Consider the following 12062-nt stretch of genomic DNA (forward strand, 5'->3'; position numbering starts at 1 on the left):
CATTGTAAGTTGTTTTAATAAGTGAAAACATCACACCTAATATTGACTTAAATGGACTTAATAAGATAATTGTTTGTTCTTGCCTATGCCTCGAGTGCTAGTATAGACTGGGATGGGAGTAGAGAGAACACTTGGTTGTTAATTTGCATTTTGTAGTACACCTTATCTATACGAGAGGATACTAGTGGTTGCATAGGGATCACTAGGGGGTTGGGGTCTATTGAGAGACTGCCAGGGTAACTCTAGCATGATTCATGCAATGACACTTTCCCACTTGCATAGTAGGTTTCCTACATGTTTATGTTGTGCCTCTAGGATTAGATATCATTTTGTGATTTGGAACCTTTGAGTTAGTATACTTTTAGGATTCCTAGACTTAGAGAGTATTTTTGCTATGTGATTTGAAAGCCTATTTGGGACTTGAAATTATCTCCTTAGCGTGGTGGGAGTGGACCATTTAGGTTCCATGTGGTCAGGTGGTAGTGCTTTTCCACTCTTATCATTTGAGATTTGTTAGAGACACTGTGGCTAATGCATTCTTTGTTGACATCTATCTTCATTCTATTCATGGATTATGATGGTGGACACGTATCCTTACATTGATGATTTGCATATGTTAGATAATGTTATCTTATGCTTTACTTTGCATGTTAAATTTCTTTTCTGCATATGATATGGTATGATTTAGGAGTGACATTCCTACTATGTTAATACCAATGATCTCTTCGGTGATTTGGGATGTTACACATGGAGGGATGGCTAGGGCCCATGATGGTCTAATGATGCTATTTACGGTTGGGAGGAACCATGCACTTAGTTAGTTATGTTTGTGATTTATGGTTCTCTGTTATGATGGATGTTTATATCTTTTATGATGATGTATCATGTATATTCTTTTAAGCCTTTCATACCTTGTGGCATGTACAATGGATGATTGAGCATTTAGAAATGTAATGTATGAACATTGGACTTTTCATTATTATTTTATTTGGATTTAGTATTAGATGGAAACATTAATAGTTATGTTAGATGGGATTTAATGTTAAGGGATCCTTAAGAATGTAACTTGTTATGTATGTATGTTTACTTTTAGTTGGATGTTGTTATTGCTTTCACTACTATGTTTTTGATAAGAAAAATAGGTTTTAAGGGATCCTGAAACCCATAAGTTTTACATAAACAAGGCTGATAATAAGCCAAAGAAGCCCAACCAAAACAGAGGTCCAACAGTTGAAAAAAGACCCGAAGGCCCAGCCCAAAACAAAGGCCCACAGAAAGGCCAGAAAAAAAACAAACTAAAATAGACTACAGAAAGCCTGTCGAAAAGCCAAAAGCGAGGAAGACAAAAAGATTAAAGAGAAGAAAACTAGTCTTCAGTTATCTTCTCCATTTCTTGCATAGTCTGAGCTGCCTCGATTGTCTTTTGCTGCTCCTTTTCCATTTGATCCTGGACCTTATCAATGCCCTGATCCATACTGGTGAGAGTACTGATTATGGCCTTGTCATCATCTGACCTGGCCTTATCCCTATTCTATCCTCCCTCCTCCACAACCAAGCCCCTATCCTTAAGTTTACCAACAAGGTATTGGATGTTGTCATTCATCGAACTCAGGAGAGAAATCATCTAACTTTCCAGGTTGTGGTTGTAGTTTTCAAGATTTCTTAATCTCCTTTCATTTAAGCTTTCTCTATTTCCCTAGTCTTCCTAGCTGTCATTACCTGTCTTATTCTTAATACTTTCCATCTGGGATACCCTTTCTCTAACTTCCTCCAGCTCATGGAAGAGCCATTTGATTGATCTGAAGTTGTCAATCATACTACTGTAGGCATTATTCAAAAGGTTCATTCCAGTCTCCCTTGCATTTTTCGAGATGGTCAGGATTGTTGGGTCTATGAGCTCATTGAGCCTAGGCTACTCCAGGTTGTCCACCAGAATATGAGGGTTCATAGCTTCCCTAAAAATCTCCATAGTAGTAGTCCTCACATTGAAATTTTTCAAAGCCTTTATCCTATTTTTGACCTACACTTCCCCCTCGTTCTCACTAGTGATGACATTCACTTTTTCCTCCGAAGGAGGCTAAGACTGGATAGGGGAGAGGGGAAGAGGAATAGCATCTATCCTTTGATTTCTAGTCCCCTCAACTCTCACAACCTCCCTTTTCCATTTTTTCCCAGATTTCTCCTCTTCCACCTCCTCCTCTGACACTTTCTTAGAATCTTCCGTATCCATTTCCTCCTCCTCCTCCTTATCATAACCCTCTTTTGCATGAGCTTGGCCATGATCCCTAGGGCTTTTCCTGCTAGGAGTTGTAGCAGTGAAAAGTTTCTTGGCTTAACCTTTTTTCTTCTTTCCTGAGGAAACATTCTCCTCCTCCGAACTAATGCTCTCAATGTCATCACAGTCAGAAGAAAAGCTAGAGCTGCCTTCGTCAACATCCTCAACATGAGGAGGGTTCTTGCATATAGACTAAGCTTTGAAATGCTCATGGATGAGGAACAATAATCCCTCATGCAGAGTAGGGTTAATAGTGGCTTTCTTCTTGAAACTAGAGATTTCCTTGTTCATAGAAGTGAGAAGGTAAAAGGGTATGGAAATTCTTTTCTTATGGCAAAAATGATTTAAAATCACAAAATGGTGAGTTCTGACCTGATCAAACCTAGGGTCTAGGGTAACATAATCAATGAGGGCATATAAAACATACCTCCATAACTTCTTTATAGTCTCCATCACATAGAAAGGCTCTTTCTTTTCTAGCTTGTTCATCTCTACATAATTTTCCACAAACTCCTTGACTACATTGGGTGAAAGTTTCTTGTCCCTATAGAATTTGAAACCCTCCATAGGGATACCAGTGACCTCTGCAACCACCTCCTCTGTGATTTGGAAGGAAACCCCGTTCACCTTGACCTTGCTATTGTTCCACGAGTTCACCATGCTGTTGGTGATGTCAGGGTCAAAACCACAAAGTTTCTCAAAAAAAATTGCAACTCTGCCCTTTTCTAGTTTTTTCCAGACTTTGCCCATATTCTTCAACTTCTCCACTTCACCCGTCGGCTCCTTTTTGCTCCATTCTCTAGTCATGACGTCTATTTTTTCTTCAACAATTCTCATGAGCCCCAATCTTTGCAAATTTTTTCTAGCCAAGATTTTGGCTCTGTTTCTATTATTGGGTTTGTGATCATTCACCTCTCTGATACAATAGCGAGTGAAAATGACAATGATCCTCCAAACGGTCGAAAAGATGGAGAAAATCCCTTGCAAATATGAAAACTAAGAAACATATTATTGCTCGTACCAACATCCATTCTTTCTTTATTAAACATGATTATAGTTAGATTGACCTGTACTTCCATGGATTTTCTCCAGCTCGATTAGTGACTTAACCTCCATCGAAATATCTTTTTTGGAATGCCAGATCATCTCTTTGTCTGCTCCCACCCCTTTATTAGCGAACCAGTCAGCAACTGGGTTTGCCTCTCTAAACACATGAGTGACATAAACCTTCTCAAATTTTGTGAGGGTGGCACGTGTCTCATCAATTATATTGGTAATCAACCATGAGGGAGGGGAGATACCATTAATATTGTTAATTATATTTTTGGAGTCACCTTCAAGCCAAAGTTTGGAAACTCCAGCTTCAAAAGCTAGCTTAACCACACTACAAGTAGCTCTGTCTTCAACCAAATGGTTGGTCTGGGTTCCAAGCAGGAGAGAAAAGGACGCAATCCCCTCCCTAAAACTATTTCTTATAATTTCACTACTTCTAGATGGGCTAGGGTTGCCCTTAGAAGTGCCATCGAAGTTGGCTTTTGACCATCCTTCTAGGGGTAGAATCCATCTGGCATCCTGTCTTTTGGGATCCCTATCTTTTTCTTTGACCGTCTTCCTATCCCCTATATTAACTTCCCCCTCCTTCATCACTTGAAGGTTTTCTTTTATGTTTTTCAAAATCTTCCTTCCTAGAATTATAGCCAGCTCCTCTCTATCCTTGAAAATTCTGTTGTTCCTTTCCTTCCAGATACTCCAGCAGAAGTGAGGAAAAAACCAAGCACAATTATCCTACCAGCCTGCAATTTTACAAAGGATTTTCCAATGACTGAAAAAGTCGATGAGGTTATCTGGCCAGCACCTAAGAATCTCCATTTCTTGATTAAGAGAATTCCACATCTCCCTAGTAAAGTCACATTGAATGTAGATATGATTTCCTGACTCAGACTGGTTTTTACAGAGCGGGCATCTGCTGGGCATAACATGGCCTCTTTTCATGAGGTTATGTTGCATTAGAATTTTGTTCTAAAGGGCTAGCCAATAAAATATGTTGATCTTAGGAGTGAGGCTCAAGATCCAGAAATTTGCCCAAGGGGGTTTTTTCTTTAAACCCGAGAGAGAGTTGTAGCCAGAAGCAACAGAATAACTTTATTGGGATTATCCCTCCAGACCATCTCATCCTTATTATTACTAGGGATCAAAGCATTAAGCATAGTCATAATTGGTTTCAAGTCCTCAAAAATGAGGGAAAGGTCTCTCCATTCCTGACCAACCCTATAATTGCTTACTTTAAACCCATATAGCTCCATGCATTCTTGCACCCATCTCTCAAAAACTAGGTTGCTAGAAAGTGGGCCTTGACATAACCACCTGTCAGACCAAAACTGAATATCCTCCCCATTGCCTAGTTTCCAAGAGACCCTAGCCTTAGCCAGGTCCCTGGCCTTCAGGATACCATTCCAAATAGTCAACCCTTTAGGAATGTCCTCATCGAATAAAGCAAAATGAAGAGAGGGTCTTCTAAGATATTTATTTTCTAGAATGTCTCTCCATTCACCAGTGTTATTGAAGATATGCTAGATTTGTTTTGCAAGAAGTTCCTTATTGAGATGGGTAAGCTTTCTGATGCCTAGACCTCCATACCTCTTGGGGACATAGACCTTCTCCCAGGCAACAAGAGGGTACCTTTTCTTTCCTTTCAGTCTGGTCCATAGAAAGTCTCTTTGGATTTTCTCCATTTTCTCTGCAAATTTCATAGGAATTCCAAAAGGGCTCAGAGCATAAATGGGAAGGTTTTGAAGAGTGGATTTGACTAGAAGACATTTCCCAGCTTGGCTGAGAGAGGCACCTTTCCATCCAACCATCTTCTTGTTGAATCTGTCCAGAATACCATTCCAGAAAGAGTTAGGGGGAGAGGAGCCCAAGGGGAGTCCTAGATAGGATGAAGGGAGAGAGCCCACCCCACAACCAAGGATTCTAGTAATTTTCCTTTGTCTTACTTCAGTTGTGTTAACAAAGAAGGTCGAGCTTTTGTTCCAGTTAATCAACTGACCAGTCCCTTTATAGTAAGTATCAAGAACCTCTTTCAAAGTCTTAGCTTCTTTCACAGAAGCTTCACCCCCCATAATAGTGTCATCCACAAATTTTTGGTGAGTGAAGGGGTCATTTCTCAAAGAAGGCTTAATCCCTATAAGACTTCCATCAGACTTTTTATATTCAATAAGCCTCCCAATGCACTCAGCTAAAATAATGAAGAGGATAGGTGATAGGGGGTCTCCCTGCCTGAGACCTCTAGAAGGTTTAAAGAACTCAAAGGGGGTTCCATTTATCAGAATAGCAAGAGAGGTGGTAGAAACCAATTGGAAAATGAGTTTACACACTTTATTGTCAAAACCAAAGGTCTGAAGGACCTTTCCAAGAAAGGACCAGTCCACCCGATCATAGGCTTTTGAAAGATCTAGTTTGAGCAACATACCTTCTCACTTGGAAGCTTCTAAAGAATGAATAACCTCATGAACCATCAACAACAAGTCCAGGATTTATCTCCCAGGAACAAAGCTTGATTGTTGCTATGAAATGATCAGATGCAAGATTTTAAGCATTCTGGAAGTGAGAACTTTAGAGATAATCTTGTAGAAAGAGTTGCACAAACTGATGGGCCTAAACTGGTCAAATGAGTCAGCCCTTGGGGATTTAGGGATGAGAACCAAGAAGGTAGAATTAATCTCCTTAAGAATACTTCTAGCTCTAAAGAACTCCTGAACTACCTTTACCACATCCCCCATGACCACCGGCTAGTACATTTGGAAGAAAAAGGTGGTAAATCTGTCCAGACCAGGTGATTTATCACCAGGGAGGGAGAAAAGGGCCTCTTTAACTTCCAATGCATTAGGAATAGCATAAAGAAGTTTATTATGGTGGGGTTGAATAATCTAAGGAATACAAGAGATGATATCCTTTTGATCCACCTTGGAAAGCAGGGGATCCTCGAAGAGAAGAGAAGAGAAGAAGGAGATCACTTCAACTGAGATAACAAGATCTTCAAACAACACCAGCTGCCCCTTCCTGATTCTAAAGATCATGTTGTTAGCCCTATGTTTGAGGGTGGAGAGATGAAAGAAATTTGTGTTTCGGTCTCCATCCTTAAGACAAGAGATTCGATATTTTTGCCTCCAAAACTTTTCCTCCCTGTTGATGATGTTATGAAGATCAAACATGATCAACAACTTAGTCTCCCTGTTACTCTCATTATATCCTTCCTTTTGAATACTATCTTGGATGATAGATAGATTGTCTGATAACTCCTCTTTGTCATCGAATATATGGCCAAAATTAGACTTGTTCCAAATTTTTACCATCCTCTTCACATTTCTGAGCTTTCTGGTGACTTTGAACATGGTTAAGCCATCAACACCAATCCCCCACCATCTTTTGACATTATCCAAAAGGTTTGGGTGAGTGGTCGACATTTTCTCGAACCTAAAAGGGTAATTTCTCCTAGGCTCAAGAGGGGGACACTGAAAGATAAATGGGAGAGTGGTCAGAACCAACTCTAGGAAGCAGAGATAATCTACAGCTAAAAGAGTGCAACCGATTCAAGGAGATTCAAGCTCTATCCAATTTGACCTGAATGCAGTCCTGACCAGCTCTCTTGTTAGAACAGGTAAAGGTACCCCTTGAGAGATCCAAATCCATTAGGGCCAGGTCATTGATGAAATTGGAAAGATCTTGTTTACTTTCCCAATCTGGGGGCAATCCTCCCATCTTCTCCTTGTCTTCTAGTGGAGAGTTGAAGTCTCCCAGGATAATGCCTTTTTTAATGTCACTAGCTTGCACCAACTTTTCAACTTTGACCCAGTAATTTTTTCTATCTCTGTTGTTGTTGGGAGCATAAATGTTCACTAAAAACTAGCATTCATTAGTTAACAAATTTTGTACTCTACAAAAAATGATGTTATCCTCATCATGCTTGGGCACAATATTGAAATATCTATTATTGAATAATAGCAATAGCCCTCCAGATGCTCCTTCTGAGTTTGAGGCAATTCCATTCATGTTGCTATTGAATCTAATATTTTCTAGATTTTCTTTCTTCATTTTCATTTCCTAAATAAGAAAAATATCGGGCCTATGATCCCTTATCATATTCATTACAACTTCTTTCTTGTGGATTCCATTGATTCCATGAATATTCCATGAGAGGATCTTCATGCTTTAATTGATGAGCAAGCTTCCTGGATGGTGCGCTGCATTCCATCCATGATGTTTCTTCTTGCTTCCTCCTTCCTAATTTCATTCTTGTTTTTCCTTCCCATTGGGTTGGTTTTATGACCAAGATATACCTTGGCCTTGCTTCTAGTTAAAGCAAGAGAGGTAGGAGAGGGGTCCCATCTATTCTTCTTCTTTCTTCTTCTAACTTCTATCCAGGGTGGCTCTTCTTCTTCTTTACATAAATCAAACAAAGCATCTAGCCTGGCTAGTTGTTCTGATGTTGAGGTAGATAGCAGTTCTAAGATTCTATTCACTATTGCAGGGGGTTCCCTACTAGTCGGTTTTGTGGATTTTTGAGAGAATGGTTCCCCTTCCTTTTGTTCCTCCATAGAGTTCGGGATAGAGGAAGGGTTTGGATCAACCTCCTTAGAACTCTCAGGGATTTGAGACTTCAAAAAACCTACCTCTTCAAGATTATCCTTGGATTCCTTCATTTGGGAAGGGTTGGTTTTTTCCTCAGTTGTCTCATTCCCTTCTCCTTCCAGTGCATCCACTACAACCTGGAGGTCTCAGGGTTCAGCTTGGAGGTTAGTAACAAGATCATTAGCTTTTTCTTCAACCTCTCCATTTTTCTTGACTTGCATTTCTTTCTTCTTCCAAGTCTTTTTGGGAACATGAGTAGCTTTCTTCCCACCATGAGGGTAGGCCTTTCCCCCCATTCCCTTTCCTTTGAATAGTGGGTAGAATCTAGCCTTGCAGTCTGCCTTCTTACAATGGAAGCACGCAAAGGGCACACTTTCATAGTAAATCATTTGGAATCTTCTTCCCAAACGAGATTGAAATTCAATAACTTGAGGCATATCTTGTCCTTCGGTCACTCCTACACATATCCTTGCATAGGTAAGTCTCTTCTTAGCTGCCATTACAGGATCAATGGAAAGAATCTCTCCAAAAGACCTGGCAATGCCATCAAAGACATCCTCATGCCAGTATTCCATGGGCAATTCCAAAAGTCTAATCCATACTAGAGCCTAGGATAGGAAATCATTATTCAAGTCCAGATTGGAAGACCATTTCTGCAAGATTAAAGTAGATCTCCCCAGAGACCAGTTCCCTGTGCACAAGATTCTGGAAAAGTCTTCCAAGCAAGAAAACTCAAAAGTCATGAAACCTTTTGCCATTGCTATCACCTCTGCATGCCCCTTTAAATCCCATTTGTTTCTAGTAAAAATCCTCACAACATCAATGTTGGGCCTTGGCCCTAAAAATTTTCCCACCAGGGTATTCGTCATACTGAGGATATTGTGGTCTATAATTTCCTGAGGAACTTCCAGAGCAAAGATGGCCTTCTCCTTGTCTGATTTATCAATGAATTTCAGGAATATTGACTTACCTAAAGGTTTGACTCCAAATAGGTTGAACCAGTGCCCCCAAGCCCCAGGCAACCCACCACCTAAGTGAAGGGGAGGAATCTTCTCACCTGGGTGAGGCAGCAACTCCCGTGGGTCCTGATCCTTTGAGGCGTCTGCATCATTCACCTCTGATTCCTGCCTTGCACATGCAGATTGGCCCCCAACACCCATGTTCTCTCAATTCTCACCTAGCTACTAATTCAAAATTCCATTCTCACCTTGCTACTAATATGAAAACCCATTCTCACTCGCACTGCACACTCTAGTCATGTTCAAAAACTCTATTTTCGCTACTATGTTGTGAATAGTTTAACTTTCATGTTTAAAAAAAATTAAAAATTCTACCAAACTTAGTGAAACTTTAGGTTAATTCTTTGGATCCCTTGGTGGGGCGTTATAGTAGAGATTGGCATACCCAATTAACCTATGCTTTTTGGGCTTATTGCACTAGTGTCTCTATATATACATGATCTACTCCTTATAGCCTATTATATAGAGCCAATGCTATCATTCCCTTATACTAGAGATGCCATCATTATGTGTCTCCCTTAAAGGAGTGATCGATGATGACACTAACTGTATGAATAATTTGGACGAGTTAAAAATGTTGGATGAACATACTCTATGTCTTTGAGCTTATTAGAAAGTACTCTCTACGTAATATAATCAAAATTTTCTTTCTCATAACTTTAAGGTAGGTAATCTCATTCTTTTCAAATCCAAATGAATGTAGATGTGTCACCTAGTCAAAGAAGGAAATTCAACCCAACTGGCTAGGGCCATATGTTTTCACCTTTTGCTTATAGGTATGGAGCCTACAAGTTAGCCCCCATGGACAATACCCCTCTAAAGGAACCCATGAATGTGGTTCATTGATGATGGTGTTATGCCTAAATGTGTCATGTAGTATGAATCCAAGTGATCCCCATGACATATTGTCATCAACATGAGTGTTAATCTTTGTGGTAATAACCATATTTTTGTTATGAGTGTGCATGTATGGTGTGAATACAACTATAAAACATACATAAAGAAAGCCAAGATAACAGAAGAATGGAATCTAAACTCCAAAAACGTATACAATGCTAGACTGCCTGCAAAGTAACTTGGTCAATATTGCTACTAAACAAGAATCTATGGCCCAGCCGATACAACTAGTGTCTTGTGATCAATACACTAGTTATTTATATGGGAACTTGATCATACTAGCTATTTAGGTAGGGACCTAGGTCCCCAATTGAAAAGCCAGGTTGTCCAAAACATACCTATTGTTTACAGTCAGTAATTTTCTACATTGTCTAATTAAGTTAATTTTTTCTCTTTTAGACTCAAGTTCTAGGACTTTTGTAACAATATTTATTCTAATTCTAAGAAAAATGTGTGGATAACAAGAGTATCATAAATTTGGAAGTTTATCTTGATGGAAAATTCACAAGAAGGAATTTGGTACATTTATATACTATCTAGTGTCTTGTTAATATTTTCATTAGTTGAGACTATTATTTATATATCTTTTGGAGATGTAAGACTATCATGCTTCTGGCTACACATACAAATAGGAAGTTTGAAACACTATTGAACTATTTAGCACACACTACTATCAAATCAACTAGGTGATAAGTACACTGCAGCTTTATTGAAACTTCATAAAGATGTTTGGTATCATTCATTAGTGATTCCTAATTATGTATTGAGGCAATAGTTAGAGTGTTTTAATTTTGAGCTTTTCTAATAGCCCTGGGCTAATAGTTCTAATTGGTTGACTATCATGTTTATAATTCTACCACATTCAATATGGTAGTTGAATCAAGACACTAATCCTTGACTAGAGCAATGGAGATATGTGTATTCATATATTCATAACTGTAGGCAAGTTATCTAGACTTTGGTGCAAAGTTATAAAATGATTTAATCTAAATCATTTGTGAAGAGACAGATTGGACCTGAATATTGAAAGCAATCTTTAACCACTTTGTGTTGTTGCCATATTGTTAGGAATCTTCTGATACACTTTTCTTTGAGTATCCCATGAACTATTTTGAAATTTTTCTTAAGGTTGATCCTTCCAATGTTTTATACTATGTCTAGTGAAAGGGGATGTTCTAGGGATAAGGATAGGACATCCTCCTTCTTTCCCCTAGGGGATGTCTCTTGGGAATCCTCCTCATTGGTAAATCCCAAGGGGATGCAAGTCCATCCCCAACATCCCCATGCTATCTCAAAGATGTCCTAAAGTCCCCTACAGCAACCAACTTTCAACATGGGAAAAAGGAGAACTTAAAAAAAATTAAGTTCAAGGTTCTTGGTATTTCAAGGTTTGAGCTAGGAATCCCCATCAAAGTTTTACAAAACATGCAAGCATTTAAGGGTAAGCTCATGCTAGTGACCTCAAACCTCAAGTATCAAGATCCCTAATAGGAGAAAATAATTCAAGTACTTTGTAACTCTTTGTCTGAGATTCTTGTTTCTATAATGATAAATTATTAGACATTTTAAGGGAATCGAAAGAAACACATTTCAAACTACAAGTTCTAAAACCACACCTTTAAGCAAGCAATATTTTATAGTCCCATACTCCAAAATTCTTTTTTAACACTTATCAACCAAATTAGGCTTTGCTCCTAATCTATCTGTTAGTGTAGCTTTTTATTTTTTCTATTTTGCTAGGTTTTTCCTACACTTTTAATAATCTCGCTTAGGTTAATAAAGCATGTCTTATTAGGTGAATGGTGGTGAGGTGTCACCTTCCTACATGTGAGCATCCATTAGCTATCTTGGGAAGATACTTTGCTATCTTTAGTCCGATAGATGGTTGCTCCTCATTGGTTGGTGTTGACACCTCCTCCCTCTTCCTAGCCTATATAAGCATGCTACCTGGCTTGTATATGTATCTCTTGTTTTTACATCCTCTTAATGCTATTTTGCTTCTAGCATTTGCATTACTCTCTTGGAGACTAACTCTATGATGCTGTTTTGATTTTGTATCATTTTCATTCATAGTTTAGATATTTACTCTTTGCACTAGTTTTCTGGGTTATTAATCTTTTCAGATTCTAACACTATCTTCCTGTAGTTTTGTTTCAAAGAGGTTTTCGAAGTTGAGTAAACTAGTATTCATAGTCATTATTTGCAAGGAAGAAAAAAGAGTAAAATATTCATCCTCTTCATTA

This window comes from Cupressus sempervirens, chromosome 8, assembly GCF_028749045.1.
Source record: "Cupressus sempervirens isolate cs-2001-9-10 chromosome 8, ASM2874904v1, whole genome shotgun sequence".
Taxonomy (NCBI): Eukaryota; Viridiplantae; Streptophyta; class Pinopsida; order Cupressales; family Cupressaceae; genus Cupressus; species Cupressus sempervirens.